Raw genomic sequence first — 17,002 nt, 5'->3', positions numbered from 1 at the left:
AGATCCTGCCTTCAATTTAAAGATTAATTCTTTTGACTGGGAGCTGTACCATTCCAGGTTCATCTCACAGGTGTCAAACTAGGAGGGTCCATAAAAACCCCACCACAACTGTTATCTGATCTTCTAAATGATAGCCAAGGACTGTCGTCTACTGCTGTTGCTGCTACTGCTAAGTCGCTTCAGTCGCTTCAGTCGTGTCCGACTCTGTGCGACCCCATAGATGGCAACCCACTCCAGTACTCTCGCCTGGAAAATCCCATGGACAGAGGAGCCTGGTAGGCTGCAGTCCATGGGGTCACTAAGCGTCAGACATGACTGAGCAACTTTACCTTCACTTTTCCTTTCATGCATTGGAGAGGGAAATGGCAACCCACTCCAGTGTTCTTGCCTGGAGAATCCCAGGGACGGGGAGCCTGGTGGGCTGCCATCTACTAGTCATACCTTTATACACTTGAACCCAACTTGTCTGTGCAGTGACATTGAAACTTTTTTTTTTTTTTTCTATTTCCTTATCTCCGCCAGAATATCTGTTCTACTGTCTTTGAATTTGGTGTGTGTTTTTCTCTTTTTCCATTGCATTTTAGACCTCATGGTCTTGGTGGTTGAGTTTTGCTCAGCCTTGGCCTAGTGGTTTCCTGTGTGTGCTGTAACAAATTGTCATACATTTAGTGGCTTCAAATGACAGACATTTATTCTCCCACAATTCTGCAAGCCAAAGTTTGAAATCTGAGTTGAAATCAAGACTGCTGGCAGGGCTGCGCTCAGCCAGAATCTCTAGGGGAGGACCCGTGCTTTGCCTCTTTCAGCGTCTGGTGGCTGCCAGCATTGTCTGATCTGTGGCTGCATCACCCCAGTCTCTGCCTCTGCTGTCATGCCGTCTCCTTCTCTTCTGTGTCTGCATCAAATTGTCCTCCGCCTCCTTTTTTATAAGGATGTGTGTGATTGCATTGAGAGCCCATCCAAATAATCCAAGACGATCTCCCAATCTCAAAATCCTTAACTTAATCCCATCAGTAAAGACCCCTATTCTGTTCCAAACAAGGTAAAATGTGCAGTTTCCAGGCCAGGACCTCATCTCTGGGCACAGTTATTCAGCCTATGATATTCAGTCCTCTTGAATGAAGATACTGCATGTCCTTCTGCTTTTTGGTCCTGGAGAGCTCTGTTTCTGGCTCCAAACCAGTGCAACCCTCACACTTATGCAACACTCTCTGGAGTGTTTGACTATTGTTCCTAGCCTACAGGTCCTTTTTTTAAACCACACTGCTATTTCCTCTGAAAATTTGTGGTGGTGTTGTTATTGAGTTGCTCAGTCGTGTCCAGCTCTTTGCGACCCCATGGACTGCAGCACGCCAGGCTTCTCTGTCCTTCACTATCTACTGGAGCTTGCTCAAACTCAAGTCCATCGAGTCAGTGATGCCATCCAACCATCTCATCCTCTGTCGTCCGCTTCTCCCTTGCCTTCAGTCTTTCCCAGCATCAGGGTGTTTTCCAATGAGTTGGCTGTTCGCATCAGGTGGCCCAAACTATTGGAGCTTCAGTACTGGAGCTGAAAATTTATGGCACAGGTGAATTTGACTTGGAAATCTAGGTTTCTTAGAAGAATCATTGTATGGAGATTTTAGAGTATTTTAACCTGTAAGATCCAATTACACTTCACATTTCCCCCCCCCATTCTTCTGCTCTTTTTCATAGTATATCTTTTTCAAAGAGTTATTGCATGTTTACTTCATAACTTCCTATTCCATCTCTGGCTTCCGGTCTCTTTCCTTCACTAAAACTGCTCTTGGCTTTGGTCACTAATAACTTGTACGACCATAGAAACTATCATCCAAATGAGGTTATTTTGAATGTGAAAGTAGACGAGATACCACTCTAGATACTGACCACATGAGGGCATGATGGATGCATCAGTGCGACTGTCCCCTGAAAACTAAAGAGCATGGTTACCTTATCAATGACTCCTTGATAATTTTCATCTGCAGTATTTTATCTTTGTCTTACCAGCATCTCACCAACTTTTAACTACACCTGATTTCCCCTCCTTTTCTAATGCTTTTTCTCTTTTCTTCTGTCATACCAATTTTTTTTTTCCCGTTACTTTCCTCTAAGGAAATGCCTGCTCGTTCCTATTATTGGCCATACTTTTAGCCTGACCATCTACTTCCTCGTTCTCTACCCAGTGTCTCCATCCTGGCCTCTCTTGGGGCTCAGTTTGGCCCCATTCTCTTTTTCACCAAGTCTCCTATACCTTTAGGTGTCATCATTTACTTGGCGATTTCTAAATTTATGTCTCCAGACCAGATTTTTCTTACATGTTCTGGATTCAGATATTCAATTACATTTTTGTTGCCTCCTCTGGGATATCACACAGGCTCTTTAAACATTGTTCTCATTTTTCCTATATATACCCATGACCCAAAACTGTTTCTCTCCCAGTCTCCTATATCACAGAAAATGTTAACTACCAACTTAAAGGCTGCTCAAGTCAGAAACTCACCCCATCCAATCCATCTGCAATTATGTTTGTTTTTATCTTGAAAACTCATTTCAAGTGTACTCACTTTATTTTTATTCTTTGCCACCACTGAATTACACCTTTCTTATAGCCTTTTTCCACTTTTGCTACTTGGAATTCATTTCCTACACAATAGCCAGGTTGATATTTTAATACACATATAACAGAGTTGATATACTATTTTTGTAAACATTAAAATAACAAGATTTCTGGTCAATTTAATTCTTGATGCCTTGTGGCTTCATGAGTTGACTCAGTGCTTCTAGTACATAAAGGGAAATGAAGATGCTAATAAGTATGCACATAGTGAAGATGTCCAAGATATGACATAAAGAGGATTTTCTCCAGAACTTAAAAGGAAGCATATAGTTTCTACTGGATAAGCCATGTCCCTCAATGGGCAGGGGTATGCAAGGAGAAACGAAATTCTTAACAGGTCATCTCTAATTTCCCTGACGTTGTTCTATAGGGTAAAACTGTAGGGCAAGGGGGCAAAAGATGATGGGAACCCAGGCATGGAGGGAGGGAAGCTGAAACCAGAAGACTCCTGGGTTCTTGTCCATGTGGCTTGTAGAGTTCTTGGAATGGGACAGCTCAGAAGACTTGGTATTGCTATGAGGGAAAATGGTGGCTTGATAACACTTAGCAGAGAGAATACTGATGCTCAAGCATGAATATAAGTAAGGAATCAGTAATTCCAACATGCTGTCAGTGGAGCATTTGAGAGAAATTTGAGTTGAGAGTCACTGACTCTGCCACACTTTCATCATGGCCAGGGGAAGGGTACATTTCAAATAGAGGTTTCATAGGGGATAGCCTATTTGAGGTCCAGCTAGAAGATAAAGCTGAGACTCAGGTGTGAAAGTGACAGAGCTTAGGTTGACCCAGTTCTGGGCCTGGTTGGGGGGGTGGAGTGGGGGGATTGTGGGATCCTATTGTGCTGAGAGAAAAGACTCTCCCTGTCTTCTGATGCAAATCCTGGCAGTAAAGGCCAGCAGGGTTCCCAGCAGTGAGAGGGAATAAAGGCTGACTTGGAAGCAGTGAGGATGCACACTTGGTCCAGAATGCCAGAGAATGTTTGTGCTTCCCTGGGAGGCATCTTGGAAAGAATTGGCAAAGGTAGGGCTTTTGTGAAGAGAAATGCAGATGTGACGGGAGTTAGAACTCTGTTTCTAACAAACAGACAGACTTAGTCAAACAGAAGGAAGCTGCTTTAAATGAAAAAGAAATAAGATGCCTTTCATTGATAAGATTGAGATTTGTCTCTTTTCTCAATCAGAACTGGGGATCATGAGCAATCAGGAACAGTAAAGGGTGCTGTGTGACTTAGCACATATAAGGTAGCATGTACAGCTCTACAAAATCTTAGTATACCTAAGTTAGATCTTAAGTCTCTTCTTTTTTGTGTCTCAAATATCTGCTATTTCCTTTGGAATCTTAGCTTGGCATCATGCATGGTGAGATGCAGCATGATCTGACCCAACTGCAGCTCCCTAGCATCTTCATTCTATCCTTCCCTCCAGCTCAGTGAAGGGCTGTTGCACTTATCATCTGTTCATCACTTGGATAAACCAAGTTCTCTCCCAGGCTGGGGGCTTGCTCAGTTTTTCCCTCCATCTGGAACGTTCTATGTTCCCAGTATTCATTGGATTACTCCTTTCTATCCTGTGGTTTCAATGTCACCTCCATGAAGAAGTCTTTCCCTATTTAAATTGTCTCCATTCCCCATCAAGAATTATGAATAATCTTTAAAGATATGTCTATATTGCAGTTCGAAGCACTCATTACAATTATAATTGTTACACCAATCTGTTCTTTATCTCCACAAGCAAACTGTGAACTCCATGAAGACAGAGATCACATTCATGTTGGTCACTGCTGTTTTTCCATCACTAGTTCAGTCATTGGTGCATAGTTCATATTCGGCAGACGTTTGTGAATGAAAGAATAAAACTTTATATTCAGTGGCTCCTTATTAGTAACAATATCTTAGATCACCATTATGGAACCATTGACTTTGTAAATGTATTTCATACTTTTTTCCCTCACAAACAATATACCCCAAACAAAGCAAAAGAAAACAAAACTCATTCTGAAATACTAGTCCCAATTTTTGTCCTATAAATTCCTCCCTTTGTAGCTTTTTGTTCATATGAAAATTTCTTTTATCTGTACAGCCCTTTTCCATCTCTAAAGGTGTTTAGGTTTTCTTTATTATTTAAAGCCCTTTCGACATACCACGTTTCCTATGAGACTTCTGTGAACCTACCATGTTCCCTATGAGACTTCCGTGAACCTTAGTTTGATTGTCCCTATTCTGCTGGAATTTTGTCTCTGTCTGTGTGTGCATGCTAAGTTGCTTCACTCGTGTCCGACTCTTTGTGAGCCCATGGCTGTAGCCCGCCAGGCTCCTCTGTCCATGGGGATTCTCCAGGCAAGAACACTGGAGTGGGTTGCCATGCCCTCTTCCAGGGGATCTTCCCAACCCAGGGATCAAACCTGTGTCTCTTACGTCTCCTACATTGGCAGGTGTGTTCTTTACCACTAGCACCACCTGGGAATCTCTCTCTGTCTAAATGTGTCTCAACTGTCTTATTTGAGCTGTACTCACCTATACACACACACACATATATATATAGATAGATACATACATTCTTTTTCCTGTTCGTGAAAGATATACAGATTTACCCTTTGGTTTTCTGGTACCCCTAGAAGGCACTTAATAAATACTGGTTGTATACATTAAGAAAAGGGAAAAAATATAATACCAGCTATTGGAAAACTTTTTTCTAAATCTACATGCATACTACAAACTATACCTATAATGTTAGAACCACACCTGAATGACACATTTGTTAAATTACTATTTATATATTTTAAACACATGAAAATGTTCACAAATGTCAAGGACAAAGATGGAGTGTAGAGGCTTTCAGAAGTAGCATTCAGTAGACTTTTGACAAGTACTGGAAATTTTAGTAGGAGCTTTACTTACGTTGTTCAATATAAATTAAACCCTACAGTATACATCTACAGTAAATGTGATTGTTGATTTTTTCAGAAACACCCTATTTCAGGAAGAAATGGGAATAATTAATGACAAATAAGGAGCCACATCTACAAAATTAAAATCCTGCCATTGTTAAGAGTGTTCCAGACCAAAGAACAGTTTTCCCCTGAATAAAAAGAAATGTCGCTGAGGGAAACCACCACAGAGTCAAAGAACAGCACAAGAATTAAATCCTTAAGAAATGTTAAGAAGGTGAAAAATTATTCTACCAAGGGGTATTTTGTCAAACTTACATAGAGAGTCAGGAAAGATATTAGCAAAGACAGGGAAATTAAAGGACTGTCATTAATTTATAAGGAAGAATGTTAATTAAAACCTGAAAGGAATCTGGGAAAAAATTACTTCTGCTATTTATTTCAAGAAATCTTTTGAACTGCTAATGAGAGCATTTGGATTATCTCATGAATAATTGCCTTCATATTTATTGTATCAAATTATGACTTTTCAAAGTTAAGGTGAAGGAGAGAGATAGTCAGAAATGAAAGGAGAAGGAATACAGTAAGATGGAAAGAATAAATTGGTAAATAAGAAATAGGTGAAGACTACTTAGGTAAATGGAAATTAGGACAAAACCTGGGTGCTTAAAATATACCTATGTTTGTTTCTTTTTTCCCCAGGGCTTGGGCAGGGAGGTGGATGCATAACTGGGTACTGGGGTGTGTCTAGCGAGGAAGACCCAGAGGCTGCCCACTGAGTCCCTTCCCACCTGTTGTTCTCTTTGCTAAATTGGACATGCAATATTCTTTTTAACATTAAAAAAAATTCGACTGGAGTATTAGTTACTTTACACTGCTGCGTCAGTTTCTGCTTGTACAAAGTGAATCAGCCATATGTATCATTATCCCTTCTTCTTTGGATTTCCTCGCATTAGGTCACCACAGAGCATTGAGTAGAGCTCCCTGTGCGGTACAGCAGGTTCTCACTGGTTACCTCTTCTCTACATACTATCAGTAGTATATATGTGTCAGCCCCAGTCCCCCAGTTCTTCTTCCCCCTTCCTGCTTTGGTATCCGTGTTTGTTCTCTACATCTGTGTCTCTATTTCTGCTTTGCAAATGAGTTCACCGGTAGCCTTTTTCTAGATTTCACATATATGCATCGCTATACAGTATTTGTTTTTCTCTTTCTGATGTACTTCACTGTGTATGACGGTCTCTAGGTCTACCCATGTCTCTGCAAATGGCCCAGTGTTTTTCCTTTTTATGGCTAAGTTAAAGAAAAAAAAAAATAATAAGGGCTTCCCTGGTGGCTCAGCTGGTAAAGCAGTGTGGGAGACCTGGGTTCGATCCCTGGGTTGGGAAGATCCCCTGGAGAAGGGAACAGCTACCCACTCCAGGATTCTGGACTGGAGAATTCCACAGGGTCACAAAGAGTCGGACATGACTGAGTGACTTTCACACACACAAAAAGAAAAGAACCTAGTAGTCAACAATTACAGTGGCATCTGGAGAGTTGCCCCTACAGTGCACCCAACTTTCCCATTATTATGTCTGTAGACTTAGGGAAAATGTAACAGAAGATGGAAGAGAAAAAGAGGGAGAAAAGAAGACATTATTACTGAAAAATAGGACCTCTCTACCAAACCAGAAAGGTTTTTCTTTTTTTTTCTTTTCCCCTAACTGTAAGACCAATAAGATTCAAGGAAGCATAATCGATGGGCTATTCTAACCATATTGCCAGTGATCTTATACAAAATGATCTTCGGACCATAGGCAAAAAGTTTATACCAACCAGAGATCCAGGCAAGTGTCACTCTGGCTCCCTCAAAAAGCATCAGGCACCCAGGAGTTATTCATTCCTTCCTCTAATCTGTTTCTCCACTATAATCAGTTGTTTAGTACAACTGTCAGAACAGAACTGGGCAGAAAGGGTAATGGAGGAACTAACATGCTTGGGCACAATTTCTCATCTTTACACTATTTCAGGTAGACGTAGAAAAGAGAAAGGGTGTTTATTCTTGAACTTTACTTTTTCATGCACTCCACTTGGCAATCAGGTAAAAAAAAGTCTATTGAACAGAAGGGGTCATAAAATGGGGCAGGACCAATTCAAATGAACAGAAGATTGATCTGAATAGATCTTTCTTCATTTCAGATTTAATAGATTCAAAATACTTAAATTTAAAATAAAGATTAAATCTAAAGTAGTGAGCCATAACAAGCTTATAGGATAATCCTTTTACAAAACCAGAAGGAGGTTCTTTCATAGAAAACTGATATTTTCAAATTTATAAAGAAATATCAACTCTCAAAGAGAATTGAAATATATGGAAAAAAGAACAGGATGGGATAAAAAGACAGCATGATGAAATAAAGAAGGCAATGAGTAAAAGGAAGAATTGCAATAAAATGAAAAATGCAAGTGCACAATTAAAATCATTATTGAAAGCAGTAAAAGACTTTACAAAAAGTAGAAGCAGTGATGTGGATGGCCAGTCTGAGAGGATACAAGGAGTGTTTAAAGAGTAATGCCTGAAAAATCATGAGAAGTTTAATGATAGAATGGAAATCAGGAAATATCTTTAAGAATTAGAGATACATCTTTAAAACATACCAAAATAAATGGAAAGAAGCAATTCATGAATTAAAGAAAATTTCCATGAAAGAGAGGCAATGTCAGTCTTTGTGGATTCCAGCTTTGTATCAGCCTCTCTGACTTGCCACTTTCTTCCAAATCTATTAAATTCTCTTACATGTGTTTTAATGCAATCTATCTATCTTCATTGTAGCATTTTTGGGTATTTAAGATAGAGAGTGGGGCTTCTGTGGTAGCTCAGATGGTAAAGAATCCACCTGCAATGTGGGATCCCTGGGTTCGATCCCTGGGTTGGGAAGATCCCCTGGAGGAGGGCATGGCAACCCACTCCAGTATTCTTGCCTGGAGAATCCCCATGGATAGAGGAGCCTGAAGGGCTACAGTCCATGGGGTTGCAGAGTTGGACACAACTGAGCAACTAAGCACGAGATAGAGAGTGTATCATTCTTTGACTACTCCAAAATCCTTTTCATAAAAATATTTGCAGTGAACAAGTAGCTGGTTTGTCCCCTAACTTTGTCTTGTCTAGATCAAACACTAGTTTTATTTTATTTTTTTCAAGTAACCAGTTTTCCATGGAGATAGCCTCTCTGATTGTTTCTGTGAATGCATGACATTCTTCTGTAAGAGATGACAATGTAACTTGAATATGTGAGATAAAATAGACTGTCGTAGATATATTACTTCTAGTTCGTGCATATCAGTTTAACATGTTGGTGCTGACATGCTTACATTTCAAGAATCATAGAATAAATATCAGCGTTTATAGAAGGTGACTCTGGAATATCCTTATTTGGAGTTTTAAAAAATTGTGGTAGAATATATTGATACTTTGGAGAAGGAAATGTCAACCCACTCCAGTATTCTTGCCTGGAGAATCCCTGGCAGACTATAGTCTATGGGGTGGCAGAGAGTCAGACATGACTGAGCAACTAACACACACACACACACATATTGACACTTAACGTAAAATGGGCCGTTTTAATATCTCAGGTGTACTGTACAGTTCAGTAGCCTTGTGTTCACATTGTGCTACCATTACCACCATCCATCTCCAGAACTTTCTTCATCTCCCAGAACTGAGACTCTGTACCTATTAAGCAATTACTCCTCACTCCCCTATCTTCCCAGCCCCTGACGACCACCATTCTACTTACTGTCTCTCTGAATGTGACTACTCTGCTGCTAAGTCGCTTCAGTTGTGTCCGACTCTGTGCGACCCCATAGACGGCAGCCCACCAGGCTCCCCCATCCCTGGGATTCTCCAGGCAAGAACACTGGATTGGGTTGCCATTTCCTTCTCCAGTGCATGAAAGTGAAAAGTGAAAGTGAAGTCGCTCAGTCGTGTCCGACTCTTAGCGACTGCATGGACTGCAGCCCACTAGGCTCCTCCATCCATGGGATTTTCCAGGCAAGAGTACTGGAGTGGGGTGCCATCACCTTCTCTGGTGACTACTCTAGGCACCTCATATAAGTGGAACCATACACTGCTCTTTTGTCATGAGCTTATTTCCCTTCGCATGGTATCTTCAAGCTTCACCCATGTTGTAGCATGTGTCCGAATGTCCTTCCTTTCTAAGGGTGACTAATATTCCATTATATATAATATATATATAGTATTTCATTTATTCAGTTGTTGAGTATTTGGATTGCTTTCACCTTTTGGTGTATAGTGAATAATACTGCTATGAATGTGGGTATCCAAATCTCTCTTAAGTCCTTAATGTTAATTCTTTGGTATGTATGCTCAGAAGTGGAAGTGCTGGATCATATAGTAGCTCTAAGTTTTACCTAGTGGTTCAGCATAAAAGAATCCACCTGCCAATACAGGAGGCACAGGTTTGATCCCTGGGTCAGGAAGAGCCCCTGGAGAAGGAAATGGTAACCCACTCCAGTGTTCTTGCCTGGGAAATCGCATGGACAGAAGAGCCTGGCGAGTCACAGTCCATGGGGTCCCAAAAGAGTTGGACACAATTTGGTGACTGAACAGCAACAGCAGTGGTTCTGTGTTTAACGCTGAGGAACCACCATACAGTCTTCCGCAGTAACTGCCCCAGATTCTATTCCAACTGCCGATGCTCAAGGGTTCCAGCTTCTCTAGTAATCTTAATCATATTCCTGTTTGTTTGTTTAGGTGGAATGATTATGAGTCGAAGAAGCTGAGAAGAGCTGGTGGCCTTTAAAACCCCACCTGTCCTGTCACTGGTGATGCATGGTCTGCAAGGAAACTCACTAAGTAGTTCTTTGCTTACCCCAAAGAGTGAGTAAACCTTTTACTAATCCATCATTTTCTCTTAAAGAATAGATTATATGCCTAAACTTGATCCTTTAGTACTCACAGCAATATATTTTTCAGTGCATATATGTCCCCATGTTGACCCAGTAGGAATGAAATATCTCGAGGATAGAGAGTATCATACTTATTTGGTTTTGGTGTGTTGCTGTGGGTACAAAATTAGGGTCTTTGTCTTGGGTTGCTACTGCTGCTGCTAAGTTGCTTCAGTTGTGTCCGACTCTGTGCGACCCCATAGACGGCAGCCCTGGGGTTCTCCAGGCAAGAACACTGGAGTGGGTTGCCATTTCCTTCTCCAACGCATGAAAGTGGAAAGTGAAAGGGAAGTCGTTCAGTCGTGTCCGACTCTTAGCAACCCCATGGACTGCAGCCTACCAGGCTCCTCCACCCATGGGATTTTCCAGGCAAGAGTACTGGAGTGGGTTGCCATTGCCTTCTCCGAGTTGTCTTGGGTTAAGTCCCTTGAAAAGTCCTTGATGTGAAGATTTGTGTAAAAGTGGGTTATCATGAAGTGCTCCCAGGGGAAATCACTAGTGGGATGGGAGAAGATGGAAAGAGAAAGGAGACGAGCCAAACATGGGTGCCACTTCTAGGGTGCAATATTGTGGAGCAGTATCTCCCCACAGGGGGCTCCCCAGGTGCCTCAATGATAAAGAATTCTCCTGCCAATGCAGGTGATGCAGGAGATGTGAGCTTGATCCCTGAGTCTGGAAGATTCCCCTGAAGGAAATGCCAACTGCACTAGTATTCTTGCCTTGGGAATCTCTTGGACAGAGGAGCCTGGCAGGCTGCAGTCCACAGAGGTCTCAGAGAGTCAGACCCGACTTAGTGACTAAGCACGCAGCCATGCATCTCTGTGTCCCCACTGAGTCACTTTGGTTCAGTCCTGCCTGAGGCTCTGGAAATAAGTTGGCTTACACTACAGAGTTGTCTCAGTCAGGGCATGGGGGCTTGCATTTAACAGTATTGGTAAGATCTATCTGATCTGGAATTCACAGGTCTCCTGTGTGTGTAGGCAAAAAAGCAAATTCTGGCAATGGGAGGGCAACCTTCTAGCAGACCTGGGTGTTGGCTGTTGGGATAGAAACCTTACTGGACGTGTGCTTGAAACAGCAGAAACATCTAAAGGGATGTGCCAGAGGACTGACAGTCTCTGCTGTTGCTGTCCTTTAGTTCCTAAGGCGTGTCGGAGCCCACAGACTGTAACCCTCCAGGCTCCTCCGACCGTCCCTGATCCACATGTCCAAAAAGGCAGCACGTGTCCTGAGGAGGAAGAACGCAGACAGGCAGGGGTTTGGGGTGTGCTCATTTCATATCAGTCGTTTGATATAAATAACACGGAGGAAGAACTTTGTATCAAAACTTTATTTATTAAACAAAAAAATGCACCATTGGAATAACATTTCTATAAAAAATGAATATGAGACTGTTCTACAGTGATTACAAAACCCCTTTTTCCTCGTGTAGTAGTATACAAGATTTGTGTAGAAACAGTCACTGTTTTAAACTGTAAGCAAGTTTCCTTTCTCATAGAACAAGATTTACACTTAAATATTGCAATCACTAGTCTAATTTGGTTAACGATGCTAGAGTCTGACAATTTAAAGAAACTCTTTGTGGGCTCAAAATACCTTTTTTTTTCTTTTTTTGAAATTAAAAGGCATTTTGTAGCAACAAAAACTTTCTTTTTTCCACTAAGGCTAGTTAAAGCTGTAGTATACCCACTTCTACCAAATAAACCTACCACTAACACACTAACAATTTGAATCGCAAAGCCCTTGGAGAGAATGAGTAGCATTTGATCTGAAAAATGCCATCGGAATATTGTAGGTTTGGTGGTAATCAAGTTTGAATGACCCTGGCAAGGGAGAAGGCGGTGATGATGGAAATTCAGTGGGGGCTTTGCCTGGGCATACCCTCATACTCAGCAGTGGACAATTCATTTCCAAAGTGGTGCCTCTAAGCTATGGAACACTGCAGCTTTAACAGCCATATCTAGATTCCCAACCAGGTCTCCCTTTGTATCATAAATTATCCAAAAAAGAAGCCACTCTAAATAATAAATTAAATATTACTTATAAAAAGTACACCCCAGACCCACCCCCCCAGCCCCCCACCCCCCCAAACAAGCTGACAATTCACAAAGTTCTGAATTGTCAGGTTTACCCTACAGTAATTAAAAAAACAGCATGTCTCCTCCTCCCTAACCTTCCTTTCTTGCATCTGAGAACACACGTTCAGCACACACTGAGATCCCTTGGCCCATGTATCTGTGTTCGCGACATCTTGTAGAGTTTTGCTGTTGCTCTCCAACCAACAAAAAATCAGAGCATACAATGTACAGAGGCTCTCTACTGAGAGCAGGAGAAGTCCTTCAGAGAGTGCAGCAGAAATCCAGCAAGGGAACGTTACCCAAGAGCGGCAATGGAGAGCCCAGATACAGTCTTAGTGTGTGCGCTTCCGTCTGATCTCACTGACCTGGAAATACTCAGGCATTTCTTTTCAGAATCAGGACATTTTGGAAGCAGGTATTTCGATAGCAAGTTACACTGACGCATGGGCTAGCATGTGTTTTCGAATGCAGTGGAGTAGCATACAAAACATCTATGATTTTTTCCAAAGTCTGACTTAATTGGAAATCAGGTGAAAAGCTTTTCTGTACACTAGGAAAGTGACTTCTGAAAGTTACCAGAGAAATACAAATTATTTTAAGTCAAACGTTGCTTTTAAAATATTTAGAAAGAGATAGTAGGTTTGAGTGTATGACCGACTGCCCTGCTGCTCTGGACTGTTGGGGGTTCTCTCTTGTGTATGTGGGTGATAAACATGTGAAGATATTAACCTCTGGCCTTAGGGATGGTCTGCATTTAGATGAAGTAAATTGGTCCAGGAAGGGAAAGTGACTGCATTCTGCATCTATTTTAAAGTTCTGACAGTTTTGTTTTTGATAAACATGTGTCAAACTAGGGAGTTATTCTATTTTCTTTTTCTCTCTCTCATGAACTAGAAATGGACATTCTAAAATTACAAGGCGTCAGTCTGGAACACAGCTTTTTATATAAAAGGTAAGGGGATTGCTTTAGAGGCTTTTTTGGGGGGATGGGGTGGTTAGAATGTCAGTTCAGCAGCCACGTGCGAGACACTCTGTTATGTTTGGAGAAGACCTTCAACTGTTTCTTTAAACAGGGTCAATAGTTGTATCACAAGGGTAACTAGGAAAGAGTAACCATTTTCAAGCACAGACTATGAAGGCTTCCAGAAAGACCTGTACTTAGATTCTTTATGGGAAAGGCCAATGAGTGCCCAACATTATAGTTTCCACATGTCTGGAATGACACACCAGTGCTGGGCCTTCATAGGTCTTACCCAATGCAGGGGGCGGAAACATGTACGCCACTGGGAATGACCCTTATTTTGAAGAGAATAATGTTATACCCAACCCCTCCTAGCCTTCATAAATTCACCTCCTATATCCCTGCCCTAGCTTGATTTTTTTCCAGCTTGTTCAATTGTATGTGCACTTTATAATATTCAAATGTAAAGTTCCATTATTTAAATGCTCTAGAAGCTTATAGCTCTGTTCTATAAAGAGCTGTGACTGGTTTCTTATTGAGACTGAGTCACTAAGAACTATTTAACTTTTGGCTAGAGCATCCTCCAAGTGTTCTGTGCATCTTGAGCTATCTGCATTTTTGTGAGTTTCTCAAATGCAGAACTTCCTAGAGGAAAGTAAATAGCTTTCTTATCAGCATGAAATACCAAAGAAACATACCAAGCTTTTTCAAGAGGCGGCTTATGCCTGACAGTTCAGCAGAGCGGGAGGTTTCGGGGGCGGGGTCTGAGCATGCTCTGCCAAGTTTTATTTTCTTCTTTTTCAGGGAGAAATGACTCCTGGTGGCAGAGCTGCTGGTTGGCTGTCAAGCATCACCCCACGGGAATCAGAGAGATTTATGAGCTTAAAGAGCCCTGTTTGTCATGAACTAGACTCAGAGTAAGAGCAAAACAAAGGTTATCTTACACTATTCACAGATTTCTTCTTGTCAAGAGATCAGGAGACCGGGAAATTAGAAAGTTACCTGTACACTTGGGCAGGCAGTTGTACACACACGTGAACTATCTGAGAGAACAGGGAGCAGGGTTGTACAGAGTTGCAGTGAAGTCATGTTCAAACCATTGGGCCAATCTCCCAAAAGCCTCTTGTGAGAATGTAAATGGATTCTACCATATATTCCTTGCATGGAGCTAAGACTTATTAGCATTGCCAGTTACTAAGATAGAGCATTGGGTGTGTTTATGAAGACAGTTTCAAGAGCATGCTGAAATCATATACTGTATATTTTCATGTGTTTAAAAAATGTATCTCCTAAGATCAATGACTTTGACTAGAGGAGTTTGAAATGTTGTAAAAATGCTAGTTCTCTTGATTGTGCAGATACAGAATACAGATTGAAGACATGACTAGTCCCTGAAATCTGCAAGATTTACAGCTCATTCCTACCTGGACCCTCAGGATGACTCTCCTTGGATGTCAGATGCCTTCAGAGAATGTTCCGTGTTTGTGAGGATTAGAAAAGAAAAGCCATCCTAGGACCTTGAGAGGGTAAGGTGGGCTAATGAACTGTTTTTTCCCCCTGATGTCATGGATTATTTTTTGTAAGACTCAATATTATGTTATGAAATGCCTTGTTCCAGGTCAGTGGAGTGTTGTTTGCCTAAGTGTTTAGATGTTGAATAAGAGTTATCTGCCCCAGAGGATAACGTCACATAGCTCTTCAGAAGGACTTCATGAAAATGTAAGTAAATTGAACAAGCACTCTTATTGAAGGAATGATTTCACAAATGGACCGGACTTTCTAATGAACCATTTGAACAAGCCCTCTCTTTGACATCAGATTTCCTTCCCGACATAAAACTGTAAAAAAATAATCTGAATTATTACTTCTGTTACAGTGCCATTTTGCTCAAAATATTTCATTCAGGGATTCATATATAATTACCCACCTAATAAAAGGAGCTATTAGGTTGTAAAGATCCTATTCCTTCCATGCTCTTTGAAAATTATGACCTACTCAAGCTTGAAATCAAAGGCAGAGCTGAAAGGAATAATTCAGCTGAGACTCTCTCATTGGGTTTTCAAGTTGCCTGACAGATAAATATGCAAACGGGCTCCCTTTTGGCGATTCAGCTGCACAAATGGATTAACTCCAAATTTGCAGCTGCAAATTCAGAAACTAAAAGGGTGCACACACAATGTTTTTAATTTCACCTAGTTGCAAGCTGTAGATAAACACGGCAATAGGAGTTTAAGGTTCTAGCTCACAATGAAGATGCAGTTTTTAAAGAGCATCCACCAGATTTAGGGTGATGTGTCAGAAGTGTCAAGCGATGTCTTCCCCCCGTTCCTCTCTGACTCTGGGCAGGTGTGGTACAGAAGGTTTCCTTGACAACAAGCCTGGCGGTCACCACTCACCAACACTGCCTGCTCTGAGTCAGTGAGGACCCTGTTGGTGGAAGAGACATCACGCAAGAGAAGGTACTGTTTGAAACTGCCTTCCATTTTCCTTCCCTTCCTCGGATGGGATGGGTCTGCCACGTCCACAGAGGGTTTCAGGAAGGTAGATTGGGGCTAGGGGGTGGCATGGAATGTGTGGAGCTGGCCACCTGCCCAGGGCTGGCTGCCAAGGAGGACTCAGGGAGGGATGGGGTGGAGAGGAGAACTCTTCCAGCCAGACTTCTGAGGGAGACGGACGTGGTGAAGTTTGAAATATCATCACAGTGTGGGATGGCACAAAAGCCACCCAGATTGAACAGTGTCCTGTTAGAAGTTTTAAGCTCATAATTACCACGTGTCTGAGAAGATTGCATGTTGTATCCTCCTTCAGGGAATGGACTGGTGGTTGGCAGCATGCCCCTCGCTGGAGATTTTTAAATGTTCCTGTTCTCCAGACATCAGTGTTAACCAAGGGTGGATTTACAGATACCTTGCTAACATGGGTGAATTTCACAGCCACTTGCTGATACCCAGCACCTGTGCAAGTGTGACCGCGTTACAGAATGTACACCTTCTGTTTGCTCGCTTACTTTTTTTGTGCTGTCAGAAAAACATCCAATCCTTTGGTGAGAAAGTTCCCATGGGTGCTCTGTACTTTAAATTCGAAAACAAAATAGTGAGCTTGCACTGGTTTGCCGTGGCAGGGTACAGGCTTCAATAATGCACTTGCCTTTTGTAAGACTAGACCCACACGTTAGGAGAAACTGACAGGCCTTGATGAAGAGCGTTAAGTATTCGTCATGACAGTGAGGTCACTGCAGTGGCAAAGGCCCACGAGTATCCTCGCAGCTTCAGCTTTGACATTGCAGTGAAGACGTATCTTTGCTTTTGTTAAGGGACCCCAGAGTCCTCATTTTGAAACTCCTGATGCCCAAGAAGGAAGGACTGCTTCTTCCTTCGGAACTGCTTCAGGATCTTCCAGGAGTGAGTGGTCTTGACGGTTGACCTGTACACTGGTTAGTGTTCTTGGATACAGGTGTGCTGTTCATGGGTAACTGGTAATGCGGCAGAGGTCCCCGAAAATTCAGCTCATCAA

General features: G+C 41.8%; 1 long non-coding RNA gene across 5 annotated transcripts in view; it reads left to right on the top strand.

Annotated features, from left to right (window-relative positions):
• LOC133237757 (uncharacterized) overlaps nucleotides 1–15,925 on the top strand; it is a 321,656-nt gene extending 305,731 nt beyond the window's left edge. For 2 of the 5 annotated variants that reach the window (XR_009733329.1, XR_009733332.1), the window contains 3 exons: nucleotides 10,257–10,382; nucleotides 13,423–15,208; nucleotides 15,836–15,925. This is a non-coding gene — a long non-coding RNA (uncharacterized LOC133237757). Of the gene's footprint in view, nucleotides 1–10,256; nucleotides 10,383–12,842; nucleotides 15,209–15,835 lie in introns of those variants that run through there. The other 3 variants (XR_009733330.1, XR_009733331.1, XR_009733328.1) reach the window with 3 other exon arrangements.
• The last annotated feature ends 1,077 nt before the right edge of the window (nucleotides 15,926–17,002 follow it).

This window comes from Bos javanicus, chromosome 24, assembly GCF_032452875.1.
Source record: "Bos javanicus breed banteng chromosome 24, ARS-OSU_banteng_1.0, whole genome shotgun sequence".
NCBI lineage: Eukaryota > Metazoa > Chordata > Mammalia > Artiodactyla > Bovidae > Bos > Bos javanicus.
This window is presented reverse-complemented; position numbering and strand designations above follow the sequence as displayed.